We start from the raw sequence: 14,103 nt of genomic DNA on the forward strand, positions 1-14,103 counted from the left end.
CTCTATGTGCTTTTAGAACAGAGATGAGTTGCTTTTAGAGATAAAATATAGCATATTAGGACAATCAAAGACAAAGTGTCAAATAGGATATAGGAATAAATTATCTGAAAATCAGAATTATGTATGTAACCATTACTTATAAATGGAAATGATTTTGGAGACAATCCCCTCTCTTCCTATCATTTTACAAATGAGAAGACAGACTCAAAGCAGTTTCCTCTCTGGAATGTGATGGAAGGGGTGCGTGTCTGTGTGTGTGTACATGTGTTTACCTAAGTCTAGCAGTAGTAGTAGCAGTAGTAGCAGAAGGAGATGGTGAAGGAGAAAAAGGAGGAGGCAGAGGAGAAGGAGGAGGAGGGAAAAAGGGGATGGAGGAAGGAAACTGAGGCAAAAAGACCAGAAGTACAAATACCGTTCCACTACACCTGTCCTGCTACACGATCATGGGTTTCTACAACTGTTTTTCCTATAACTTTTTAAAAACATACATAAATAATACACATTCATTAGAGAAATTCATTACATACAAACAAACAAACAAAACCTCTTCCATGAATCCAACATACAGATATTACTATTGTTAACATTTTAGTGTATAGAGAAAGTACTTTGGTATGAAAGACCCAGCATTCATTCTGCCTTCTTCAGGGAGCCACACCCACATTTTGCTCTGGGGATAGCCACTCAATCAGTGGAATATCATTTCTAGTGGGACTACCAACCTAGGTGTCAGGTCCTCTGCTGGCAAAGCAGTAGGCAGGTGACCAAGCTGTGATTTCGGTCTGTAGCTAAGTGACCCTTGAAGACTGAAAATGCTGGAGTTTCTTCCTCCTGAGAGGGGAACACTAATGAGGTCACTCATTGTCACACATCTCCCAGACACCTGGAGCAGCTCTGGGTCCTAGGCCTCCTGAGAACTAATTCTTCACCGTTTCCTTCAATTCTAATATGGTAAATTGATTGTATTCATGGCCTCAACTAGCGGCCTCCATATCATGCCCTGTGCAAGAGACAGAGGCCCATCAAGAATGAAGTCTAGTTCCCCACCCCTTGAATCTGGGATGCGTTGGGATTTGCTTTAGCCAGGAGAATGCAGGAACAGTGAAGGTGTGTCAGCTCGGAGCCTCAACTTCTAGAGGGCTTGTGTGCTTCCAGTCTCTCTTGGAGCCACCAGAACAAAACTGGTGTCAGCTGCTGGAGGATGACAAACCACTTGGAGGAGAGCACAGCGGTCTCGGCCAACTTTCAGAAGTAGAACCACCTTATGCACACACAGCTGACTTCAGATACATGAAGAAGACTACTTTTATATCACAAGCTAAACAAATGTTCTAAGCCTCTAAGTTTGAAGTGGTAGGTTATGCAGCAATACCTAACTCATACTTCTATGAACTTCCACATCTTTCCAATAAATTCGTTTTTGTGTGAATTTCTATAGCTACAAAGAACTCTATTAGACACTTTCCAACTAGTCTCTCATTCTTTTAACAGAATGTGATCATATCACACATCCTCTTTTGTAATCTACTTTATTTCACTTTGCAACTGATTTTGAGCATCTTTCCCAAACAATCAAATGTACACAGTTAAAAAAGGAAAATCTCCCAAATGCCACTTCTGAGCCTCTGCCCAAACCAAGTTTCATCATGACATTATGGCCACCAGCCAAAATGCCATTTGTAGGTAGGCCTAGCATGATCTGTTCTGTCCAGAAGGAAGTGCCTTTAGCTTGTTTCTCCATGAGATTATTGGACAGCACTGTGACTTTTCACAGCTTGATGACCAAGAAAAGGACACAGTCATGCCTCAGAGGTGCTTGAGAACATTAACCTTCCCAGGCACCGTCTACCTCTTTGGACAAAGAAAGCAATAGTTGCATTCAGAATGTTCTATCATTTACAAACATATAAAACATATGGACAGCGAAGACAGAAAAAGAGATAGACATTCGCATAATGATTTTCTCTTCTGACCCAAAACTGAGTGATTGGAACTCTCCAGTCCTTTTATTCCTGGTCATCCTATTTCCATTATCCTTTTTTTTTTTTTCCACCAAAAGGAAGATTTAATTTGAGATATCATTTGTTTGGCAGAGTAGGGCAAGGGGAGAGTGCAAGGCCTGCCCCGTAACTCTAGTCTCTAGTCTTCATGCTAATGAAAATACATTACTATTTTCCAAGGAAATTAGTGTTTGTAAAATGGATCCCCTGCAACTGTGCACACGTTTCTATTGGAAGGAATTTTCTGAATGCATTATCAGCTTTGGTCCCTTCCAACAGGCACACAACTGGAGGTCTATTCTTATCTTGCTTGCTTTTCCTTTGGATTTGATTTTTTGTTGATAACAATAATTCCTATGGCATTCATCTCATTTAATCCTCATCAAAACTCCATTAGGTAGATATTTTTATTATTCTCCTTAGAGAAGGCAAGTAAATGGTGTGAAGTCTTGTAGCTAATAAATGACAGAACTGGGATGCCACCCTTGTTTGTCAAACTCCCAAATCAGGATGTTTTACCTTGATGTCTTCATGTCCCAATTCCTACTGAATTTTTTTTTTTTTTTTTTTTTGAGACGGAGTCTCACTCTGTCGCCCAGGCTGGAGTGCAGTGGCCAGATCTCAGCTCACTGCAAGCTCCGCCTCCCGGGTTCCCGCCATTCTCCTGCCTCAGCCTCCTAAGTAGCTGGGACCACAGGCCCCGCCACCTCGCCCGGCTAATTTTTTGTGTTTTTAGTAGAGACGGGGTTTCACCGTGTTAGCCAGGATGGTCTCGATCTCCTGACCTTGTGATCCGCCCGTCTCGGCCTCCCAAAGTGCTGGGATTACAGGCTTGAGCCACCGCGCCCGGCCTCCTACTGAATTTTAAATACAATAAAGACATAAAAAATTAAATCACCAAAGTATAGGTTACTTTTTTTTAAAAGTAGGCAATGATAAGTGGCCTTAATGAGTTTCCTTCCAATCCTAAAAGAGTATAATGTTGAAATCCCTGTCTCTTTCCCCCCTAGGCAGCGTCTTCAGACTTCCAAATAAGCCTGAAGAGGACAGAAGAGCGAGCAATGTCTCCCTGAATGGGACTACAGGGAACTCTGGTAACCACATCTCATTCAGCAACTTGAGATACATCAGCAATATTACTACAAGCAGTCGCTTAGGTACTTGACTGTGAGCAGGAATACAAGACAAGTAGAACACACTGCCTCTCATTTTTTAAAGATGATTTCACCTTAAGAGGTAAATACTTACAGAAAACAAAAAAGCACCTACAAGTTAAACTAAAAGGATTATGACACAGGTCAGCACTGTCCAACAGAACTTTCTGTCATTATGCAAATGTATTATATCTGTGCTGTCCAATATGTGACATATCCAATATATTACCCACCTATGGCCATGGAGCACATGAAATGTAGCTAGTATGGTGGAGGAACTCATTTTTAAATTTTAATTATCTTTGTTAGCTTAGTTAACTTTAATTAACTGAAATTTAAATTAAAATAGCCAAATGCGGGCAGTGGCTACCATATTGGACGTCACAGCTATAGATGGCCATAGAAGTATGGTGAAGTGGTCAGGGAAGTCCTCATCAAGAAAGTACAGTCCAAGGAGCTTTTGAAGTGGGTTACAGAGGGAAGAAAATGCAACTGGATTGAGAAAGAAGGGAGGAAATGAACGAAACACAAGATTTGTTCTAGTAAAAGGCCTGGGGTTACAGATTCAAATGCCTACAGAAAGAATCATAAGGTGGGCCAGTAGGCCCGGCGCGGTGGCTCACGCCTGTAAACCCAACACTTTGGGAGGCCAAGGCGGTCAGATCACTTGAGATTAGGAGTTCAAGACCAGCCTGGCCAACATGATGAAGCCCCATCTCTGCTAAAAATACAAATATTAGCTGAGTGTGATGGTGCCTATAATCCCAGTTACTCAGGAGACTGAGGTGGGAGGATCACTTGAACCTAGGAGCCAGAGGTTGCAGTGAGCCAAGATTGTGGCTTTGCACTCCAGCCTGGGTAACAGAGAGGATTGGTGGTGGGTTATGGGGACTATGGAGATTAGAGACCCTACCCCATCTAGTCAGCTCCAGCCAGTTATCGCCATACAGAAATGTAGGCTCAATGTTGACTATCTTCTTATTTTTTGGAGGAAGTTAGAAACTCCAATTTTATGTTAAGTCACCTAATTTTAAGTCTTGGCCACAGTGTGTGCTAAACATTCTTAGCAGATGCTATTGGTGCTCCACTCATATCCACTCAGCACTCCCCTCTGCAGGTGAGGCTGCCTACTGTGATTGCCTTCAACTCTGCCTGAAGACACTGTGCACACATTTGACCCGCATGCAAGCATCTGGGACTGCCAAAACGCTAATGCCCTTGCAAGCAGCTCGCAAAAAATGAAAGGAAAGTACATAAATATGCTAATCTTACCTCTCAGTTAGGATAGCTCTGAGATAGGTTCTGTATTGCCTCCCAGAGTTTCCTTGTGTGACTGAGCTCCAGCTGCCACAGTACAATCTGGTAGATAATGTGCCATTCATTGGAATCCATCCCTTTTCCTTCTCACTTTCCCACTTGCCTGTGTACTGATGTTTCCTGGGATCACCTCCCAATAAACTACTTGGACATCAATCCATATCTCAGAACCTGATCCTGGGAGAAACCCAAACAAAGACACTGTTGTAGCAAACAAACTCAAATCCCAGTGGCGAACACAACGACGTTTCAAACTCACTCATATCACAATCCAAAGAGGGTCACTGTGGAGACTGTTCCATCATCCAGGGAGCCCGGCTCCTTTCATCATGTGGCTCTGCATCTTCTATGACACCTTCCTTCTCTGCATTCAGTTGCAGATGGGGACAGAGAGAGAACGTGGAGGGCTGGGAGGAGGATTTTTACTGTCAAGGCCTGGAAATAGTGGCCAGCACTTCCGTTCATATCCATTGACAGAACTCGTCATATGGTCCCTCCTACTTGCTGGGGACGCTGGGAAACGTAGTGCAGCTGTGCATCAACTGTTGAAGGAAATAAGTTTGCTGAACACATAGCAGTTTCTGCTGCTGCAACTCATTTACTAATTTATTTATTGAGACAGATCTCACTGTGTCACCCAGGCTGGAGTACAGTGGCATGATCTCAGCTCACTGCAACCTCTGCCTCCAGGGTTCAAATGAGTCTCCTGTCTCAGCCTCCTGAGTAGCTGGGATGACAGGCATGTGCCACCACACCCAGCTAATTTTTGTATGTTTTTAGTAGAGATGGGCGTTTCATCATGTTGGCCAGGCTGGTCTTGAACTCCCGGCCTCAAGTGATCTGCCCACCTTGGCCTCCCAAAGTGCTGGGATTACTGCGCCCAGTCTGCAACTTATTTAGATGTTGTAAAAATGCTGTCCAGGCCAAAGAAGCTATGCTTGTGGACCAAAGTCAGCTTGTGGAACACCAGTTTGGAACCTGTGGCCCAGATATTATTCCCTAGAGTTGAGGGTGAAAAATTTTGCTAGCAAGCCACCCAACAAGTTCTTAACTTGTACAGAAATGTTTGCCACATTTTATTCAACAGTGTGGTAAAATGACTATATGAAAATCGAATCAATTCTCTGCTGACTGAGTTTATAAGTTCAGAGAGAAAATGGTCATTTCATTTCTGATAGTTCTTATATAAGCAGTGGGTCCCTAATGAGATAGCCGTGACTTCCTTCATCCTCTGTCAAGTGATTATCTATCAGTAGGTCGTGTCAGTGTAGCCCCACTTCCACCTCATCTTCACCCTCTCCTCCTGATTCCCTACGCTCCAGCCCCACTGCTTGTTTCTCAAACTTGCCAAACTTTTTATACCTCCAGAATTGTGCAAATGCTGTTCACTATTCCAGAAATGCGTTCCTGCTCTCCTGTCTTCTCTTTGCCTCATTCTTTACCCAACGGGGTCCCCGGTATCTGTCAAGTCTTGGCATAGATGTTCTTTCCTCATAGAAGCTTTGATTGACCACCCAAAACAAAGGGGCTTTTCTCCACCCACCATTATTCCCGCTCCTTCTATCTATCACGATTCAGAACCATATCTGCATGTTTAACACACAGCTCCAGAGGCTGCTCACTGCAGCACTGTGCATGGAGCTCAGTACAGTATTCGGACATTGTCAGAGTTCAAAGATATCTGTTGAATAAATAAATGAATACCAAGAAAACTTCACTGCTTTAGAGAAGTTTGTGTGGGTACCTTTTATAATTAAAATAACATGTCCCCATCTGTCTTGAAAGTTTAGTTAAACTTGATTGGGACTTAATGAAGAGAAATATTTATATATTGAATGCTACCTGAGGCAAAGAAATAAAATAAAAATTCTCTCTTTATCTCAGAAATCCCTGAACTCAGTCTCTTCTAAAACTAACCTAGATACAACTCAGTGTGATCATTTATGTCAACAGGGGTGGAGAGATGAAAGCTCTTTGAAAAAGTGAAAGTGACATTACAATGCAAAATGTTAATTCCTAAAAGCATCATTGACCTAAATAATCTAACAAGTTGCCCAGGGGGGAAAAAAATTGGAATCAGCTTTGATTTTTCCCCACCCCTTCCAATCTCTCTGCCATCATTCTGAGCTGTACTTACAAACAGCTCAGCTTCACCTCTTGCCTCTTCCACTTTTGCCCGAGATTGTGTCAATCCAAGCTGCTGAATGCAAAATGAAGCTGTCTATCTAAGAAGCACTGTTACTTATTTAGTTAGAAATGTAATTTTTTGTTTTGGGGTTTTGTTTGGGAGGGATTTGTTGCCAAGTGGTAGAATTTGAAAGTGTTTTCCCTATAGGAGGCAGATTCGGAAGTCTGGCCTGATACTCTTTTGGAAGCTGAAACTAATTAAAATCTTTCTTTCGCCCCTGTAGCTAAGACGCAGCAGGGGAGATAGTCCAGCATTCATTTTATGAAGGTGTAACTATATCCACTAACCTCTTGTGTACCACATTCAGCGTCTGCCCCAAGGCTGCCACACCTGCTCAAACACCTGCCCAGTATGTGAGTATTTGGTAGAACAGTATTTAATGGTTTATCTAAGGGCACCCAGGGTCACCCACCTTTACCTGAGGACAATAGAGTCTTGTTCCACATATTTATTACCTATACACTCACCTCTGAGTGGAGTACTATCCTGGTTTCACCTTCTATGAGATCTGATAAACAACACAAAAGACAAATAGAAAAAGAGAAAGAGAAAGAGAGAAGCTAAAAAATAATTGTGTGTCATTTAAAAAAAAAAAAAATCACAGGCTGGGCGTGGTAGCTCACGTCTGTAATCCCAGCACTTTGGGAGGCTGACACAGGTGGATCACAAGGTCAAGAGATCGAGACCAGCCTGGCAAACAGGGTGAAACCCTGTCTCTACTAAGCCTCTGTTTTGTCACAAAAGGGCAGTGGTAATAGGTCATGACTCACCTTACTTGTGAAGATGCAATGAGTTAACACACACACAATGCCTGGCACATCATCTAACACATCACCTAGCACACAAGACATGCTGAACCAAGGTTTGCCATCATTCTTCTCAAAGCCCACACACAGCTAGAGGGTTGAGAGCAAGGCTGCCAACCCTGGTTGTTTAATTCTGCTCATAAAGCTTCTGTATGTTCCATCTGCAAAAACTAAATTCAGAGAAAAATAACTGGAAATAGAAAAGGGTGGTCAAGGAGAACACCAGAGCCAGAAGGAGGCGAAGACCAGTTCCTTGTGTATCTGGAACTTGCCCTATAGGGGTTCTTTGCCTCCTATACCAGGCCCTGGAGGAAAATCTGTTTGGTGAGCTAAGAAGTATTTGTTTTTCTAATCAGGAGAAGTCTCTATAAGGCTCCTAGAATTCTCATCCTTGATGTTGAAAGAAATTATAATGTGCATATTCTATTGTTACAGGCCAACTCCTCGTTTTCCTTCCCCCACCTTACTCCTCATTCTCCCCATCCTCCGCTTCTTGACATTGGCCTGGTTCTTCAAGGGCCACCTGAAATCCCACCACCTCCCCAGGGTTCTGGTCTCCCCTTTCTCTGAAGGCTGAAACATTTATTTTTAGTTTAAACATTTAATTGGTTTTCCTGTTTCATAGGGACTAATACCCCCCGAATAGATGATGTACTTCCTTTGTGTACTCCACAGGGATTGATACTAAGTTTCAAACCTAGAAAGTTCTAAATAGATATGCACTTTGTATAAATTATTGTTGAGAAGTGGACTGATTCTAGCATTTGTGAAACTCCCGCCTGGTAATACGTCTGTATTACAACTGAATACAGTTGTAATACAACTGGAAACTTGGCACAGAGTTTTAAGGCTTGGTCCCCACCCTCAAGGTACTTTCATCTGTAAAGAGAACAAAGCCCGGCCAGGCATGGTGGCTCACGCCTGTAATCCCAGCATTTTGGGAGGCTGAGGCAGGCGGATCATCTGAGGTCAGGAGTTCAAAACCAGCCTGATCAACATGGTGAAACCCCATCTGTACTAAAAACACAAAATTAGCCAGGCGTGGTGGTGCATACCTGTAATCCCAGCTACTCGGGAGGGTGAGGCAAGAGAATTGCTTGAACCTGGGAGGCAGAGGTCGCAGTGAGCCGAGATCATGCCATTGCACTCCAGCCTGGGCGACAGAGTGAAACGCCGTCTCAACAACAACAACAACAAAAAGAGAGAGAAAGAGAGAGAACAAAGCCCATAGCCTTTTATACCTGGGAGGCACTGAGGCAGAAAAGTTAGCATTATGGGTTAATTTCTCTTGTTTTTTTCTGAACAGTAAAATGGATATAACAGTGGTACCTACTTCATGGGGTCTTTGTCAGGTTTAAGTCAAATAGTGCAGAGCCTAGCATATCCTAAGAGTTCAAATATAGCTAAGGTAGGTTCAGAAATTAGAAAAGCAATTGTTCAAATGCCAGGGGGAACAACAAACATCTTATAATTAAAAGGCTCAACTGGGTATATTTCCAGAGACAAGTGAGCTGCTGTCAAGTTATTTTGAAGGTATTTTATGCTAAGTACATAGTCCACAGTAGAGATAGACACTTCTGCTCATGCTAATTTCTATGCAATAGGGCAGGGGAGAGGAACTAAGAGTTGAAGCAATGGAAAGGAGTGTGCTTCAGGGCCTGGGAAGTCCCAGGTGGGAGGTGACTCTGAAAGTCAAGGCCATCATTGCTCTCTCCTACCTGAATCAAAGGAATGAGTAAATTGGAGACAAACTGGTAGAGTTCCAAGTCATGAGCCTGAAAGAGTTTCGTTGCTTTATATTCCATTATGAGGAGAGTGTAGGGTTGAGTATGCTGACCTGCAGTGAAGCTGTGTTTTTTTTTTTTTTTCAACAAAGGCCCCATTTCAACACGGGCAAAATTTCCTTTTTTCTGAGGCTGCTTTAGGGAAAGCAAAAGGGAAAACAAGCAGGCAGATCAGACATTACTGAGCTGAAATCATCTGGGCTCAGAGGCATCTCGTGAGATAGCAGACGGACTCTATGAGCCCTTGGGTCCAACTTTGGCACAGGGGGCTGGGGGGTCCCACTCTTTGGGAAATGACTTTGGTCCACACTAATGTGCTCTATTAAAGGAGCTCCAGGAATCCTTTGAATAGGATTCTAGCAGTTTCTAGCATTTGCTGGTCCTGTTGGAAGTATCCATAACACTAAAATGCAGCTTCCCCAGCCACTGCATTTAGGGTAAGGGTACCACACATAGCAACCAGAGGCATCTTGTTCAAAGCCTCCCGTTCCAAATTTAACTTGTGTTTTTGGTGAACTTGGTTGTGGGTGGAGTTGACACCTGCCAAGAAGGTCCCAGGTTGATCCTATTAATAGGCACCACTGTAGCTAAGGAAGTTACAGTGCTAAGTTGCACTTGGTTGAACTATAGCTTTGAATGTGATTATCCTCCTCGCCTGAATGAAAAGAAAAGAGAACCACCTGCAATTAGATTCAACAGAAGCATGTGCTGAAATACATACAGGAAGCTTTGCAGGCTCAACAATGACAAACTGAAACTATTAGGAAGATGATAAGGTATACATCCTAATAATATAAACTTAACAGAGAACATTTCCTGCCTCCTTACTCTGTGCCAGGTAGTATACTCAAGACCATACCTGCATTATGTCAGAGTTCTTGCATCACTCTGTGTGGTAGGTACTAAGATCTTCCTTTTATAGTTGAGGTACCTGAGGCACTGAGAGATCGGTGCCTGCCTAGGTCACACAACCAGAAAGTGCAGAGGCAGGACGTGAACGCAGATTGACCAGGTTCCAACGTCTCCACTCTTTCTACCAAGCTGCCACTGTTAGTCTCTAATGTAAGCTTCATTGAACCAACTCCCAAAGCACCTGCTGGGTGTGGGGCAATGTATAAAATCCCCCGGGGCACAGAAAAGAAGTATAAACTTGACTGTGCTTGCAGGATAGTTCCAAAAAACCAATGAACTATTTGTGTGGTTAGTAGTTGGATTAGAATAAGGGCCATCTCCCAAAGAAAACAGTAATCCTTCCCAGGGTGGAGACCACATCTGTGTTCCTATCCAGAGAGCTTTGCTCAAAGGCCTATACCTCCCAGGCTCTGGACAAACATCTCTTGATTCTGACGGGAGGGACATGGTGTCATAGAACAAATCAGGTCTTATGGCTGAAGGTCCTGAGTACTGGTCCCAGCACTACCCCAAACTTGTCCAGTGCCTTTGACAAGTTAACTTACCTCTCTGGGGATTAATTTCCATGTCTACAGAAAAGAAATAATAAAAATAAAAGTTAATGTATTCCCTAGCCTACTTCACAAAGTTTAGTGGAGATGAAATGCAGTAACTATACAAACATGTTATGGCCAGGTGCGGTGGCTCATGCCTGTAATCCCAGCACTTTGGGAGGCCACAGCAGGTGGATCACTTGAGATCATGAGTTTGAGACCAGCCTGGTCAACAGGGTGAAACCCTGTCTCTAATAAAAATACCAAAAAAAAAAAAAAAAAATTGTCAGGTGTGGGGTGCAAGCCTGTAATTCCACATACTCAGGAGGCTGAGGCAGGAGAATTGCTTGAACCCGGGAGGCGGAGGTTGGAGTGAGCCAAGATTGCGCCACTGCACTGCAGCCTGGGTGACAGAGCAAGACTCCATCTTAGAACAAAACAAAACAAAAACCTAAAATGTGCTATGTAACACTATAAGGTATTTCTTTATGAGCTTTATTCCTTGGGAGTGCTGAGGAAAATCACAGGAGTGGATATCCCTGAGAGCTGAGTGCTTGGGCATGATTTCATGAATGAAGGGGACAACTGAAGCGATAGAGTCTTGTGGATTCTAGAAGCCTTAAATTGGCTAATTCCCATTTTATGTTTGAAAGCCTGGAGTGGGATGTGAAAGATGTGATACAAAGTTCTCTCCAGCTTTGAGTTCCAGGATCTCCCTGTTTGGTGAAAGCAGCCTTGACACTTTTTCTTCCTGTAAACTTTGCCATCTTCCTTCTCTGCTTGGCAATTCATGCCTAATGAGTGACATTTCCTAGGGGCAAGATAGCATAACTGTCAAGAATAGGGTCTGGATTGGAATTCCTATTATTGAGACAATTTTTTTGGTTTACATGTAACCGCCCAATGGTTTCACCTTGCTGCTGCCTAGACAAAGCCAATTTATCAAGACAGGGGAATTGCAGTACAGAAAGAGTAATTCACGCAGAGCTGGCTGTGTGGGAGAGAGGAGTTTTATTATTACTCAAATCAGTCTCCCTGGGCATTCTGGGATCAGAGTTTTTAAGGACAATTTGGTGGGTGGGGGGGAAGCCTGTGAGCCAGGAGTGCTGATTGGTCAGAGATGAAATCATAGGGAGTCAAAGCTGTCTTCTTGTGCTGAGGCAGTTCCTGGGTGGGGGCCATAAGATCATATGATCCAGTTTATCGATTGGGTGGTGCCAGCTGATCCATTAAGTGTAGGGTCTGCAAAATATCTCAAGCACTAATCATAGGAGCAGTTTAGGGAGGGTCAGAATTTTGTACTCCAGCTGCATGACTTCTGAATCATAATTTTTAATCTTGTGGCTAATTTCTTAGTCCTACAATGGCAGTCTAGTCCCCAGGCAAGAAGGAGGTTTGTTTTGGGAAAGAGCTGTTATCATCTTTGTTTTAAACTATAAACTAAGTTTCTCCCAAAGTTAGTTCGGCTTATGCCCAGGATGAACAAGGACAGCTGTGAGGTTAGAAGCAAGATGGAGTTGGTTAGGTCAAACCTCTTACACTATCTCAGTTACAATTTTGCAGTGGCTGTTCAATCATTCTAAATCTGAATTTCCTCAGCAGAAAATAAGGAGATGATAATAGTGCCAACCTTATAGGATTATTGTAAATTTTTTATATAAGACAATTCCTATAAGGAGCTTAGCCCAGTGGCTGGAAAATGTATGTAGGCCATTGTTAATATGCATATGTAGTTATAATTACTGCTTATATAGTTATAATTTTCTATAAACTGTATAGTTTATACAGTTATAATTACTGTTTATATATAGTTATAATTTTCTTCTACCAGCCCTATCTTCAAATATACTTGTTGTCAGTTAAAGTTCAATATCTTAGAAAGAGATTATAAGGCCTTGGGAAAGGTTAGTGAAATCAACAAACTGGGAGTTGCTAAAAAGTTCATTATAAGGCAAGAAGCCAGAAATACCACCCTCCCTGGATTCAAGCTGTTCCCCAATAATCTAAAGAAACGTAAATAGGACAAAGAAATCTACTTCATAAGATTATGAATAAATGACATACAAGGATTTTTTTTTATTCTATAGCCCCTGTCAGAGCATTGAGAAAGCAAACTTTTCGTGAGGCAGTCACTGTCATTTGCTCTTTATTGCCTTAAATTTCCAGGTTATAGAACCCCAGAGTCAACCCCCAAGCATCCCCGGAAGAAAAGTACACTTTGAATAATTACAGTCCTTTAACTTTCCTGATTCAATCTTCAAAGGCCACGAATTGCTTCCAACAAAGAAGCTGAAGTGAAAGAAGGAACGTCAACAAAAATGTGTGTTTGTGTTATCTCTTTACTTTCAGGGTTTATAGGTTTGGGGGAAAGTTTTTCTTTTCGGTGGAATAGAAGAAGAGAAGAAGAGAAGAAGAGAGACTAAAAAGCATTTCTTAGATTTCCAGAAGCAGTAATGGAAAATCCCGACCCTAGGGTCTTGCTTTCTTCCTAGAAATAGAATGCTCCTGAAGTTCCCGGGAGGGCCCTCTGCAAACAGATGTCAATCATTCCATCGCTTGTTTTGCTAGGTGGAGTCGCTGGAGCTTAAAGAAGGGGAAGTAAACTCAAGCGCACATCCTGGTAACCTCTAGCCACGGGTCAAATTTCACTGACGTCACTTAAAAATGACCAAAGACCCTCCCCTGTGAAAACCCCTTGGGCAGCCATTTTGTCTCAAGGAAACTGCCCAGATCTGAGGTAAAGTAGTTCCGGACGTCTCTTGGTTGTATATGGCATTTCCCTGAAATAAGCAACTCTTTGAAAAATATCATAGCGCAGAACAAAGTGAAGTACTCCATGGTGAAGTTGAAGTACACAGTCACCAAAGAAACTTGCCCTCAGGCTGCAAAGTAAAAGCTGGAAATCCCAGAGCAGCAACTTGGAAATCCCACCTGCTACATATTTGCCTGAGTACTTTAAGGTTCTATGGAAAATTGTCTCTCTGTGTAGATTAACCTTAAACTTGTTCCATTTTGATATGGTATTTCTTGTTTCATTTCTCTTGCTTTTCTCCCCTATTTTATAATAAGTTTCATTTACTCTGTGATACTTTAAGAAGAGATAACCTTTCACCAAGGGATGTTGCTGTGATAACCTCCAAGTCACAAATACAGGTTCTAATCTTACCCCAGGGAAGTCCTGCCTCCCTTGCAGACTGGTTTATGTCTGAGTGGATTTGCCTATCAGCGTCTTTTCTGATGAGGCATGTAGCCCAGCATGGCAGCAAAGAATCCTGCAGCAGGCAGATAAAGCTTTCTAAAAATGTTTTAATTTTACTTTTAATGGACAAATAATAATTGTATATATTTACAGGGTACAATGTGATGTTTCAATACATGCATATATTGTGGAATGATCAAATCAGGCTAA

The 14,103-nt window shown here is 42.5% G+C and overlaps 1 long non-coding RNA gene across 1 annotated transcript in view; it reads left to right on the forward strand.

Annotated features, from left to right (window-relative positions):
- Positions 1–13,710, forward strand: part of LOC126937911 (uncharacterized) — a 100,917-nt gene extending 87,207 nt beyond the window's left edge. The window contains exons 4-5 of the long non-coding RNA XR_007719898.1: positions 3,015–3,236; positions 12,861–13,710. This is a non-coding gene — a long non-coding RNA (uncharacterized LOC126937911). The remainder of the gene's footprint in view (positions 1–3,014; positions 3,237–12,860) is intronic.
- Positions 13,711–14,103: the final 393 nt, after the last annotated feature.

The sequence above is a fragment of the Macaca thibetana genome, chromosome 15 (genome assembly GCF_024542745.1).
Source record: "Macaca thibetana thibetana isolate TM-01 chromosome 15, ASM2454274v1, whole genome shotgun sequence".
NCBI classification, from domain to species: Eukaryota; Metazoa; Chordata; class Mammalia; order Primates; family Cercopithecidae; genus Macaca; species Macaca thibetana.